Raw genomic sequence first — 15262 nt, 5'->3', positions numbered from 1 at the left:
AGATTAGGAGTGATGGAACAAAGGAGTACAAGTACTGCTATTGTAAGAATTCACTTTAGTTAAAGAAGTCAGTGTGTAGAAATAAACAAAACAGCAGCTGACTAGCTGGATTAGCCAAATTCTGTTGAGGGATTCAACTGCTTGCTATGTTCATTAGCTTATATTAATAAATGTTTCTAGTTACATAATTATCTATCTAGCAAATATGCCCCTTACACGTTATACTGTGTACTACATTCAGGACTGGAAATTTTTATACTGCAAAGCATCAAAGGATCTGGCTAGTCTAGCTCACTCAGCTAGTGGTTTACATGAACATTTATTTCTCCACAGGTTTTGATTTGGCTGATCATTCAGACCAGGGACTAAACATTGGCTGCTACAAGTGCAAACATTTGGCAGAAAACAGCTTTGTTTTTATTTAGTGGGTCTCATACATGAATTCTTAAAACATTTGCCCGTAACTGGATTATAGTCTTCTGGGGTTAAATGAATTTATTACTCTGTAATGGTGATAAAAATACTAGCAAAGTAAACTAATTTAAAAAAATATATGTACTTTTTATTTACTAAAAGTAAAATGTTTTTGTTAATTTAATTAAGTTGAAAAATGTATTGTTACTATAAACCATATACTCAAATTGTGTAACAAGAGTCTTTTCCACCTTTGCAAATGAGTACTAAATACTGAACTTACATCAGTAAATCAGTAGAAACATGAAATATGAAATATGAGTAAAATGAGTATAAAATACACACTGATTAGCTTCCCTATTGGACCACCAGATGGACCCAGTGTATAAGACACTTTGAGGTATTCAGTCTTTAACCACACACAAGCTCTTCACCACTAAATGATTTGTTCTTTGCTGAGTATAAATTTCTCTATACAGCCAGATCCTGTATTTTTCATTGTCAAATGGTGCTGTGTGCTGGCTCTTGTGGGGAAAAAAGACCCAACAGTAAGCCATGTATACAACCCTTAACCTGTTGTGCCTGAAGGCAGCACAGACTGCGAAAGCACCTTGAAAGCACTGAGAGCGCATTGCGAAAGCACTGCTCAGCAGCAACACTATTTGTCCTGCTGAAATTAGAGCTTGAACTGATGTTTCATACCCATGGGGCATTTGGGGGCTCGAACATGGAAAATAACAGGATTAGAGGCTCCCCAGGCTTTAAAATAGCATCTAATTGGATGCAGAAGCGGTTTTGAGTACATCCGAATTTTTGCTTTTACAGAGTTCCAATGCATAAATAGTATGTATTATACTGTAACATGTATGTATTTTCCTGAATATAAAATAAACGCCTTCACATTTACTAGAACATTCTCCCTGGATAACTTTTACTAGGATCACAGACAAACATTATGTTTCCACCCTGATTAAACATTAATCCATCTTTATGAAACTTTCATGTTTATAAAAAATGGTTTAATCAGGCTTGCCTTTGTGACCGTATTTAACCCTGGTACAGAGTAGTATAATAAGTCAAGAACCAGTAAGTCAGTAGTCTTTCAAGCCAGGAACCAATGAGAGTATTTAATTTTTTATTAAATGCTCATGTTTTTGCAGATTCTGTTCAACTTATTCAGATCAACATATTAAGATTTGATTATACATATTCCTACTGGTCCCTGAGTTTATGGACATAATATTATAATCAATTAATACTCCATTAAAACTGTCAGAATATATAAAATGAACTGCAGAAAATGAAAAAGTAAAGAATAAAGTATTGATAAGATCCTTTTCGAAAGTGACCTTATTGTTGATGAATCCATCGTGGTAGAAATTCATATTAAATTCTTTGTGAATTGTGAAGAATTTATTCAGAGATTAAAAGATAAAAAATATATATAAACAAATGAATAAATAAAACAAACAAATAAATAAAATTTAAAAAAACATAGATAAAAAAACATTTATCTACACCACACAAATAGTAACAAATGTTAATATATTGGCAATCATGTTGGGTTTGACGGCCATGACTGCGTAATTTATTGCATAAGTATTCACCCCCCTTCTGTTGAAAGAGACCAGATCCTCCTAGTGGAATAAAAGAGATTAGCTGTTTAGAATATTTATCAGATTGGGTCCGGCCTTCAGGATATGTGTTAATATGCTCTAAACTGCGTTTGATCCAGGTCGGTACAACTCATCCTTCGTCATAGATATATTGTAATTGATTACTTTTTATTCTAGAATATTGATGTACCTGCAACCGAATGTCTAAAAGGCCTTTCTGTCTTTTCTAAACACTGAAAAACATTGTGTAGGTGTCATAGTTGTCCCCTAGAGGGTACTGTGTAGCTTTGATGTTGTACTGAGGTTGAGCAGTTGGAGAGATTCTTATTACTCACTAATGTATTAGTCAGACACACTTGGACACCTCTACACACTCTACACACTGTATTCACTTGACCATTTAACACTCTTCAGCAGGCTCAAATTATGGCTCAGTGTAGCTTGAGTCCTGATAACGGGGATGTTATCATGTTATACAGAGAAAAAAAACACTGGACTGATAATGATCAGACACTCCTACACCTCACCTGAACATCCTGAGTGTTCAGAGTCAAGTCACTCAAATCCTTTGAGTAAATCAACAAAAGCCCCTGGGCCTTGTTTAAAAAGTCATGTCCCACATTTCACATCTGTGGACCAAGTTCCCTCCTCTGTGTCCCCCTCCCTTTCTCCAATGCCTCCTTGGAGCTGAATCCCCTTGACATGTCGCAGCTGTGTGCAGCAGAGCGAAGTGATGTTCCCTCTTGTCGGAGTCCACTTCCCACGTACTTCCGCCTCTTGGATTTTGTCGTTGTCAATTCATCCGCATAGTATTAATCACTGAGGGTCATGTGTGGCTCCTCCCAGAACCAGCCAAGCATTTAATGCCCTGAGCAAGCCTCTGATTTATTCCCCAGCTCCCTGGAACAGAAGGCTAGACAATTTATCGCTTGTTTATTGTGATCACGATACTGAATTTTGCAGTACTGATATCACAGAAGGCTGAAATACACGAAAAATAAACGAGCTCTACAATAAATATCATACACTGAAAATGTAGATATATCTAGAAGAATCTGGTTTAAAGAAACTTCTAAACTTCCAGTTTAACTTTTAAGAAGTTAAACTGGTTTTACTGAATAAGTGATTTATTAGTGAATAAGTGATTTATTAGTGAATCCCAACATTCATAGGATCCAGATATTTTGATATGCAGACTAATCTTTAACCCATCATGTCACATTACAGGTTCACCAATATATCTTTTAATAATTATCAACTTATTAAAAATAAAGAATCCAGAAAAGGTTCTTTGAAAAGGTTAGGCACTAATTTGCCTTATTATTTAAAATTTAATAGCTGTAATTTAAAAACTAATTGAGACACTGTATTGAAAAAAACAAAATAATGACTACAGGTTAATTTAATCTACACAAACATTACAGAACATGATAAAGTGCTCAGGAGCTTGACTAAGTTTAAGGACACATTAGACTGGCAAACAAAACTCCGCACTGAGATCTAGCCTCAAAGTCCTGCATACTTCTGCACATCATCTTCCACGACGGCTTCATCCAGTGTTAAGTTACTTACTCAAGTACTGTTCAAGTTGAGCTTAATTCATAAACTGCTACTCAAATTGAGCCCAAGAGCTCAAGTTATACTTAAGTCCAAACCCAGGATATGAGTATAATATCTCTGTTCACAGCAGCTCCCCATTATATATAATCAGCCTCATATAATGCAAGTGAAGTGACGTTTACTCCTAATGAGATAAAAATGTTTTTTTTTTTTTTTTTTTTTTTTTTTTTTTTTTTTTTTTTTTTACATGATTCTTGTTTCATTTTCTTGCCTTTGGGACTTTTGTACAGTGAAAAACTTTTGTCCTATTGCTTTAGTTTATTTTTATTAATTAATTTTATCAATATTTATTACTTACAAAATATGCTCTACACATTCACTCTTACATCATACACATGTCCCCTGCTTCTATTCATGTTTTTCAGTTCTACAAAAATAAAAACATTGCCTTTTAATCTTAATAAACATGGTATTTAATTACATCCAAATTCATTTTGTAGATGAGTCATCATTAATAATCTTTCATCATTGTGTTGCTTTACATTTTCTCTGGTTAGTGGTTTTCTACATTACTACATTATTTACAATTTGTGACAGTGACGTGACATACGGCTAAGTACGGTGACCCATACTCAGAATTCGTTCTCCATCCAAAGTGCACACAAACAGCAGTAAACACACACACACACACACACCCGGAGCAGTGGGCAGCCATTTATGCTGCGGTGCCCGGGGAGCAGTTGGGGGGTTCGGTGCCTTGCTCAAGGAAGGGCGCCTCAGTCTTGGCCAGCCCGAGACTCGAACCCACGACCTTAGGATTACGAGGCAGACTCTCTAACCATTAGGCCACGACTTGCCCCTGTAGAGTGTTGGTTTAGTCCCTTTGGACCGCTCACTTCTCATCTGTATCTCATGCTCAAACAGATCAGCTTCCAAAACTTCAACTTGCATGTTAATTCTGCAGCCAGCACCATCATATTGTACGTAACCCTGTCATATAGTTGTGTTGTAACGTTGAGTCCATTCCTCGGAAATATGACACCGAACGTCACTTTGAAAATGCTAAAAAAATGCCCCAGATGTTTGAGATCATGGAATGTTTTCTCCCCTTAACTGCCACTGGAACTTAACTAACAATGAATTTGCTAAGCATGTGAAATATCTCAATCTAAACATCTTTAATGTGCTTTGGAGGTAGATTTTTCTTTAAGTGTGTATACATGCACAATAAGTATGTGAGCAAAATACCTTGGTGATTCTGTTTGTTTCAAATCTAGCCATTGACTATTTTTTTTGTCTACTTTTGTGCTGCTTCTTTCTCACTTCTAGAATTTCTCTTGTGGAAAAAGAAAGAGGGATATGGATATTACAACCGCCCCAGGGCTGCCTGGAGGCACCTTCAGCAAGGCCTAATGCCCCTGGCATTAAGTCAGGGCACCTGGAAAATTTGTGAGGAACCCAGCAGCTCCAGAACATTACACCTTTGAAGTCCTAACCCATAGGTTCATTCCCCTCCAGCCATCTGATGTTGGTAAATTCATTACGACTCACTGTTCTGAACTGATACAGCCGTTTGATTCTTGATTTTGTCCAGTACCTTTGAAAGAGACTGAGTGAGCATAATAGACATGTAATAGACACAGGCATCTATGAGATCACAGCCAATCACAAGAACACCCTAGCTGTGTGTGTGCATATTTAGTTAGTCAGGTAGCACAACCTCTGTTTCAAGCAGCACCTGTTCCAGCATCTTCAGTAGTACAGAGTGTTCTGAGGTTTGACTTCTGTGTCGATATCTATGATATTTTAATATGCCGTTGAAAACCTGCAAAATGTTGCCAGATGTTTGAGGTACAACTCCAGAAGAAGAAAAAGAAGCAGACGTAGCATATAAGCCTATAAAGGAATCAGATCAAAACCAGCAGATTTACGGTGTTCCCCCAACTTTAGCTCTAGGTCTGTAGTGACATGCACCAAATCAAACTTGTGCAGTAATTAAAAAAAAATGTAAATAAATAAAATAATCAAAATGGCCAACAGAACATCCATGCTTGGAGAGCTTTTTATAAAGGGGCCAGTTGTCATGACAACCATGTACTGATGGAAATCCAGACAAAGGGATCGCAAGATGCTGGCCAGGACTGACAGAGACAGCATGTGTCTGTGAATGCGTGAGGACAATAGCGCACAAGAAATCGAGATAGAAGTTGTGTAGATTGTGTCAAAGGCTCTTCAGCTTGTTTGTGTGTGTATATGTGTGTGTTTGTGTGTATGTGGGGTGTGATGGAGGTGATGTTAGGGGGATTGCTTGTAGTGAAAGGCAAAGGTGTGAGGTATCGGAAACCCAAGGATCGAGGGAAGGAAACTGAACTGGGATCAGAGTGAAGTAGTGATGTCAAGCTCTCTCCGTCTCCCTTTTAGCGCTTACATAAAAGCAGCGTGGCTGTGGAGGCGTTTTACATAAGAGCTCCAGCGTAATGTTTCATCATGATGCCGCACTGGCTGACAAATCGCACTCTACCCACCCTGTTCATGAACGATCCATTCTGTCAGTGTTTCTCTCTCTCGACCTCCATAACTCACCGGTTAATTAGCACTTCCGTGGTCATTTTTCCGTGCATTAGTTTGGAGATACACACAGTGAAACCTGTTCAATATTAGCAAACCTCCTGGTGCTGTGAGGCTCGTTTTGAGAAAAACAGATCTCCTTTGCTTCATAAGTCACTATCAGCACTGCAGAGGCAGCCGTTAAAAACCTGCAAAACTTGAAATGAAAATATAATGCAAATACTTCACACTTGCCTTCCAGTTCTTAATTTGCATGAGACGTCAGGAAGGATTACGCCGTGCATGTTTATTGACTTTAATATATTTGTTTAGACAGAGAATTTTAAAGCTAGTGTTTGCCTGACGGAAACCCTGGGTGACACACACACACACACACACACACACACACACACACACACACACACACACACACACACACACACACACACACACACACACACACACACACACACACACACACACACACACACACACATACATACTAATGCATCTGTTCTAGGAATGTACTCATGGGGGTAGTCTATTATGCTGCCTAAAACATCTAAAGGTTCACAGCCTTTCTGCCTCTCGCTGTGCATGAATTTATGCTAGTTTTCTCCAAAAAAATCAGAATAAAAAAAACATGATGTGAAAAACAGAGATCACTTTGCAAACCAAAGTGTTTCTCACATTCCTTCATGCTTTTGCTTATTAGACATCAGTCTAGGTGCTCCATCTGACTCATCAGACACTTTGCATCACATCTCTATGCAGTGCGTCTATAGCAGCATCACCCTCGAGCCATAAGACCTGAATGCTAGTTGTTCCATTTCCATCTGAGAAGAAGAAAAAGACAGAAGAGAAAGGATTAAACGCTCTCTGTAGTCCTACAGCCACGAAAACCTGCTACTTGCTCATAAAGAATACATATAAATAAAGTAGCCACCGGAGTCAAGAGTCTGGTTTTGTCAGAGGAGACAGATTCACTCGGCCTCTTTATTAGATCTATTACATCTGTCTCCCTTCTCTTTCATGCTATTATCTAATCAGCCAATCACATGGCAGCTGCACAGTGCTTAAAATCATGCTGATACAGGGCATGAGCTTCAGTTATTGTTGACATCAAATATCAGAATGGAGAAAAATGCAATCCCAGTGACTTGGCATGGTTGTTGAGGCTGGATGAGCTGGTCTGAGGATTACAGACTGATGGATTTTCTCTAAAAACATCCTGTGAGTGTGGGAGATCAGAGAAGAACATAGACTGGTAGAGTTTACAGTGTCCTAAAATAACCACTCTTTACAGCTGTGGTGAGCAGAAAAGCATCAGCATATTCCAAGAACAGGAATACATAAATCGGAGGCTACAAAGGGCACAAAACTGGACTGAATGATCAGGAAAAAAGGCCCAAACTGCCCAGTTCTGGTATATAACACCCCCCCCCCCCAAAAAAAAAACAACAACAAACAAACAAAAAAAACAAACAAACAAAAAACAAACAAACAAAACTTTAGCAGGAGGCTGAATGTGGCCCCTTGTCAGTGGATGCAGATATTTAGGATTAGGATAATGTAACATTTATTATTTTTTTTAAACAGTTCCAGATTAAAGCTGAGAAATGTTTTAGTGCTGACACAGACATTAGGGGTAAAATGCTTATCTGCCTTGGCAGTGACTGAGCCTCTGAGCTTCCTGTGAAGTCGTCAGGCTTTGTCATGGATTATGAATCTTTATGCAAGATTGGATGTGCCCAGTATTCAGAAGTACACTACTGATGTGGCAATTTGCATTTCAGAAGCAGCTGTTCTTTTCTTTCCAGCCGCATTTTCAGCTAAAGAACTCGAGTACACTGTTTTGAACACTAAACTTAACCAGCTGCGTATAGAAACCACTTAGCACTACATTTTCACGGAAACAGACTACATACGGTGCAGTCTTTACTGTAAGTAACCGGGCAATGACAATTTGGTTTGCATCTGTTACTTTTGTAAACTGGACTTGAAACGCAACAGTGATTACAGGCTTAAATGATTGAACGTCAGCTTTAATTTGGGAGTATTTACATGTGGGCTGGAATTAGATAAACTGGACTATCATGTAAAATGATAAGGCTGTCTCAGCTCTTTAAAATTTAAGTCAGTTGCTGCGGATAATTCCACAGTGTAGCCTTCATTTTAGTAAATGATTTGTCCGAGGTCATGTTTTGTTTTTAAGAAAAAGGCAAAGAAGGCTAACAATATGATAACAATGGTAATAACTGGTATATATGGTCATGTAGATATAAGCTTTTATGATCAGTGTCTTTAATTTAAGGTTTGCTTGTTCATTCACATCAATAGAATACTTTAAGCAGACATTGAAGGATTATTTAAAATAAAAACAATTAACATATCGCTTAAAGACATTCCTATAATAAAAAAATTAATATGCCTTATAAAAATGCATGTCCATAGTCCATGACTGCAGTAAATTTTGCCTCGAAGGTAATTAAATCTTTTTTACTGAAACAAAAAACTCAATAAAATTATGTTTGAGTGTAATTATGCGATTTAGATATTGATTTAGGATACAGCAATTATAAATAACGACATGTTTGACTGTTAATGTTTTGACAGTTAAGATATTATCAGTACAATACAGATAGAGGGAGCATGAAACAGCCAAGTATGAGCAGATGACATTTTCCTGTTATGGCACTGTGAACGAAAAAAAAAAGTGCAGTAAATAATGCTTTGCTTTGCTCAGAAGGGTTGTTTTGTCATCGGCTCGTTTTAGTCAAACAAGCGGTTTGTTGTACCTGAACACAGTAGGGTTGTCTTGGAATGGGACATGAATTCATTAATCTTCAGGAAGCGCTTTATCCTGGTCAGGGTGTGGATCTGGAGGTTATCCCAGAAATACTGGGACCAGGAAACTGGGAATACATCCAGGATGGATATGCAGTCTATGTTAGGGTACCATGGATACACACACACACACACACACACACACACACACACACACACACACACACACACACACACACACACACACACACACGGGAAGTTCCCAGACATTATTTGGGATGTCAGAGAATCTCATGAGTTGATAAAGAAAAGATGATACCTGTCTTAAAACACCCACACACACACACACACACACACACACACACACACACACACACACCCACACCCACACCCACCCACACACACACACACACACACTCACGGGAAGTTCCCAGACATTATTTGGGATGTCAGAGAATCTGATGAGTTGATAAAGAAAAGATGATACCTGTCTTAAAACACCCACACACCCACCCACCCACACACACACACACACACACACACACACACACACACACCCACACACACACACACACACACACACACACACACACACACACACACAGTTTCATCTATTTGCAAGTCATTTTCTGAAAGAAACTAATTCTAAGTATTGCAAATCCTTTGTATTTAATCATTAGTGAAGTCTGTAACTTCATGGAACATGTGCATCTTTCTATATCAGGCTCATAATTTGGCCATTTACTATACTTGTTTCATTTCTGTCAATGTTCATGCCAGTAAATGAAAAGCATGCTTAGTGGGGGGTTTACTTAACTTGGCACATCAAATATTCTTATCTCCGCTTATCTCTGTCCTAATGTCCGACATATTCACTCAGGAAAAAAACACATACTCTACACATACTCTTTTTATAGTGTTTGAATAATATGGCATTTTATTTTTACGTAAACGTTTTTTCTTTTTAACTCTTTTGTTATATATGTTACATATTCAATGTAACATTCGGTGGTTGCATTTATTTTTGACCACTGTATACGAGTACAAATGCATAATGATCCCCAGCAGACTATAAGCTCATTATGCACACATAGGACACATGTGAAATCATTTAATTTTTAAGTCCTAATGTAAAAAAAAACAAAAAACAGATCTTTTTGTTGAAAGCCTACAGTTTGTAGGCTTTTTGTACAGTTTGTACAAATGCATAATGATCCCCAGCAGACTATAAGCTCATTATGCACACATAGGACACACGTGAAATCATTTAATTTTTAAGTCCTAATGTAAAAAAAACAAAAAACAGATCTTTTTGTTGAAAGCCAAATAGTTAGTCAGCAGCAGTAAAGTCTGGGACAGTGAAGACAGATGAGCATCCCTGGGCCAGTTGATCAGGTATCTTCAGATTAAAACGCATCAAAGAATTCAGTGCTAGCTGATTTGGGCAAACTAGCTAGCCAAATTGATGATTTCCTGTTGTTTTATTTAGTTAAAGCTTGGGAGATTTCTTAACTAGTTAAAGAACTGTAGAAACCCCAACAGCATTTTTTAAGCCAGATAGCTAGCTATTGTTACCTTTTGTATATTGTTGAAAATGGATTTGGTGTCCACTTACAGTAGATCACTTAAATCACTAGCATTTTACAAGATGACTTTTCAGTTATTAAATGAGTCAATAATCTAATAAACTATATAATAAAATATAGAAACCGCTGACTGCCTTTGTTAAGTTTGAACATATTTAGTGCATTTATCTTGTATACCAAATGACACTGAAATGTATTTAAAAAACTCTTTCACTACAGTGGCATCCAATGGTACGTAGATTCATTTCTCTCTTTATAATGAAAGTTTTCACCAGCAGTATAGAGATGTATAATAAATCTAAATCTAACCTAAAAAGCTGTCGCCTCACTAGCTAGAAACAGTTACTCTGGACGTATACATTACAAATAAAAACTTACAATAAAAAACTTACAATTTGTTTTTTGATTTACTTTTCACTGAGAAATCAAAACATCCAAAAAAACATTTGGATAAGTAAAAATGGAATGAAAAAAAAAAATACATATATATATATATATATATATATATCTCACACATATAATTTTTTTTCTCAGCTTCAAGCTCCATAGCGTCGTCTCTTCATTGCTTATCTCGTCTTTTGCCTCGCATTATATTGAAATGTCATGTTTTGCACATTCCTCCTTCTACTGTAGAGAAATGTAATGGTGTAACAAGTTACTTTTTGCCATGAGAAAAATCACCGCATTAATGATATGTTGTTCTGGCAGCTGAGTGTGCGGTCAGGGGCGATAGGGGTTTACCTCAAGGGCAAAAAATGTTAATTCGGGTTATTCTGTTGTCAAGCATAATGCATGCAGGAATAATATGATTCTGATTCTGAATGGTTATGCATGCTGTTCGGTGGTGAATAGGTTCCAGACTGTAAGCTGTAATGTAAGTGCATTCCAGAACACCAATCATTCTTGGAAATCCAAATCAATATCTTACCAGCCTCTGATGTGAAAACCATCAATTCTTGATAAGTAATTACTCTAGAAATAGAGTAAACTAGGCTGTATGCTCTTTTGTAGAAGACCATGTCCCTTTTTTATGGCTTACCAGCCTGCACAGATTCTCAGCATCAATATCCCCATCAGACTAAGAAACAGAGAGAGTAACAGTGATGAGAGAAATTTGCGATATCATTCCCTAGAAGTTGGCAAGATATGATATTGCCTCTGAGGAAATAGTTTATCTTGGATATAAAAATATTCAGGGAAAGCAGTGAGACATCACAATTTAGGCAATCTCAATTTATGGTTCTGTGAACTTTCAGTGAATCAGAATATAAGAATCTTTATGTTTGGCAAGGACAGGGGTACAGGGAATTGGTATTGGCACTGTATTCACACAACAATAAATGCACAATATCAGAAGCCGCTCATGCCGATCGATTCTGTTGAGCCAGGCTCACATTAATAACGACAAAAAGAAAAATACCTTTTTTGGTGTGTTTAAAACAGCAAGTGTGTTTCCTGCTGCCTAGTAAGTAAAGAACCCACAGAAGAGCCAGTTTCATTAACCAGGGTTGCCAGGTTTCAGGAACATTTCCAGCCCAACTTCATGTCAAAAACAAACCAAAGACCTGAAACTAACCCAAAAAATTCTGGGCATTAGATAAATGAGACTCATTTTCTTTTTTCTTTCAGTCTCGGCTAATCCTTCTGTCGCTTTCCTAATCTTTGCAATACAGTTTACAGTAGAAGTGGGTCTGTATATCATAGACACATTGTCTGCACCTACATATTGCTTTTGTTTGGCAGAAAATGTATTAAATTTCATATCAGTTATTTTTTATAAAACAAGATCTTGGCAGCCATGGAGTATTTTCGACCTAGCTTATTCTGGGAATCCTGCCATTCAACGTCACCTCCAGTACTCCTCATTCACTAAAATGTTCATATAGTGAGCATGGGGCAGCGTGATTGATGCCCCCGTGGGCCTTGATTAATACTTATTGAAATTTTGACTATTAGGTGCAGGAATGGTGAAACCTGATGGTGATAAATGAAAACTGACTAGTTTGGGCCTTTGAACATGGACAATAACCCTCAGAAATATATCATGGCTGACCTGGTACTCTGACCCCAACCTCCAAAAGTAGGATATGCAAAGTAAGGAATCCAATCTGCTGTAATGTAAGGCAATAATAAAAGTCATTGTGTAACATCTAGAAATCAATGAAATGTCATCATCAGCGGCTGTTATATTTAATTACGCCACATGATACTGCTCTGTTATGGTTTGGTTAAAGAAGCTGTTTCAGTTTCAGAGTACTTAGAGGTTTAAAACTCAGAAAAGAACCACTGTTGGACAGAATAGACCAGATGAGACAAGTCTGTTAAGCTTAATAGTCCATGTCAGCTGATTGGTTCAAGAGTCTTTTACAAGGCGTGATCCTAAATTTAACCTAAACCAGAGCTGTTTAATATATAAGTTATGCCGGTGACGTAACCTGGTGAACAAGTAAACCACTCTCTTAAGACTAGAAAATCCAGGCAAAGACCAAAGCAAGCTCAAAGATAGCTCAAATAGCTCATGAGCCAGGCCCCGGGGAGCATACAGCATCCCTCTGCAGAGATTCGTCTTTTCTCTTTTCTAACATACCAAAGTGAAACTGCTTCACAGAGTTGCCCTGGTATTTAACTGTGGACATCTCTTGGAGCTCTTGAATGCTTCTTTGTCTATGGTCCCTGTTGTTCTTAGTACTATTTCCTATAACTGTCTCAGTTGTCCCTGAGCTGGATTTCTAATGCCTGTCTGTTTGGTTTTGATCCTGATCTCGTTAAGTTTATGTTATATGTCAAGCCAAACAAGATTCAAATTCAAATTCCATCTCAAATTTATTTGTATAGCGCTTTTAACAATGGACATTGTCTCAAAGCAGCTTTACATAACATAAACATAATTCAAAACGTTTAATATAAACATTAATATAATACAAAATTTCAAGATTATTATTAGACTTATATTTATTTATCCCCAATGAATAAGCCTGAGGTGAGTGAGGTGACTGTGGTGAGGAAAAACTCCCTTAGATGGTAAAGGAAGAAACCTGGAGAGGAACCAGACAAAAAAGGAACCTCATTGTTATTTGGGTGACATTGGAGGTTGTGATTAACACTGGAGGGTGTGATTACAAACTCCCATTTCCCATCACACATTGCGACCTGCAAACGTAGACGCTTTGGACTACGATCCCCACAATGCACCACTGATTGCACTCGTCTGTTTGCTATCTCTCTCTCTCTCTCTCTCTCTCTCTCTCACACACACACACACACACACTCACACACTCCACTTTCTGTTTCTGCCACATTTGTCATTTCCTGTGTGTTCTGTCATTTCCAACACATTATTTTTGTCACTGCTGATCCTGTTTTTTTGATCCTTGCCACGTTCACTGCTTCACTGTTTTGATCTTGTCTGCTCTCTGAACGTCTGTTTCTTGATCCCCTGACCTGTGCCTGTTTACCTTTTTGAGATTGCCTAGTGTTTTGGATTTGTCACTTTTGATAATAAACTCCAAGCTAACCTCCACCTGCATCATCTCAGCTCTCAGTTTCTGCTCTGACACCTGCTCGATTCATGGCTTTTTTTTTTTCAATGACGGTCCCTTCCTAGTTTTCAATGCTTCCTGTTTCCGTTAGTAACGATTACCTTGCAGTTCCATCCGTTTGTCTATGAATTCAATTGAGGTCAATCTAAATGAAATTTTCTACAAATAAACAATGTAAATAATCGGTTAATTAGTGCATTCTACAGGAGAATCACTACAATGTGAACAAAGATTTTCAAGTTCGATTTATTTAAAGGTTAAACAGAGCATGCAGGCAGGAATTTAGCTGCGGCTGGCATGCAACAAATATTTCCGAATGATATCGGGGATGGGTGATGCTTCTTCCATTCTGTTTAATAAGGTCAACCCGTCTGAACTAACATGACCTATTTGCCAAATTGACAGGACTTTTCTTGAACCAGCTTCTTGTTGTTGTGGTAACATGGATACTTAGCATTGCTCCCGTGTTTAACCATGTGCATAAATTAAATTTGGAGTATATGTAATATTACATGACAAAAATATTTGCATGGAAACACTGACACTTCTTTGGTGCTCATGTTAAAAGACAACATCAAAAGGCTCCATATGCAAATCAGACACATAGAATAAAGTCAAGACCTTCTGTTAGCTCTCATAAACACGAGCTAATGACAGACAGCTGGCCAACAAGCAACAAAAGCATTTGTTCAGTTACATCTGGTCTTATCAAATGGTAGAATTGTGTTTAACCCTTTTTACCAGTACACTGCTGTTGCAGTCTGCAGAACGGAAATAGACTTAACAGACTTTTCATTCAGTATGAATGAAACAAATGAATCCAGTTTGGCCTGATATAAAAATGATTTTAGACTCTGTGGTTGAAGAAGATAACTTTTATTTTAGCTGCTTATGGACAAACACTTGGGGCATCCCATAGAGCAGAAATAGATATTGTCACATATACATTAAAGCACATTTAAATTGCTTTCTTCACATATACCAACCTTTTGAAGGTTAGGGTCAGAGCACAAGCTCAGCCATGATACAGCACCCCTGGAGCAGAGAGGGTTAAGGGCCTTGCTCAAGGGCCCAACAGTGGCAGCTTGTCAGTGTTGGGGCTTGAATTCCAATCCGCTGAGTAACAACCCAGAGCCTTAACCATATGAGCCAGAGAGCAAAATGGGTTTGATATCACTATTTACTTTAAAGATAGTAACAATAGTGTGAAATT

The sequence above is a fragment of the Tachysurus fulvidraco genome, chromosome 21, assembly GCF_022655615.1.
Source record: "Tachysurus fulvidraco isolate hzauxx_2018 chromosome 21, HZAU_PFXX_2.0, whole genome shotgun sequence".
NCBI classification, from domain to species: Eukaryota; Metazoa; Chordata; class Actinopteri; order Siluriformes; family Bagridae; genus Tachysurus; species Tachysurus fulvidraco.
Note: the sequence above shows the minus strand (reverse complement) of the source record.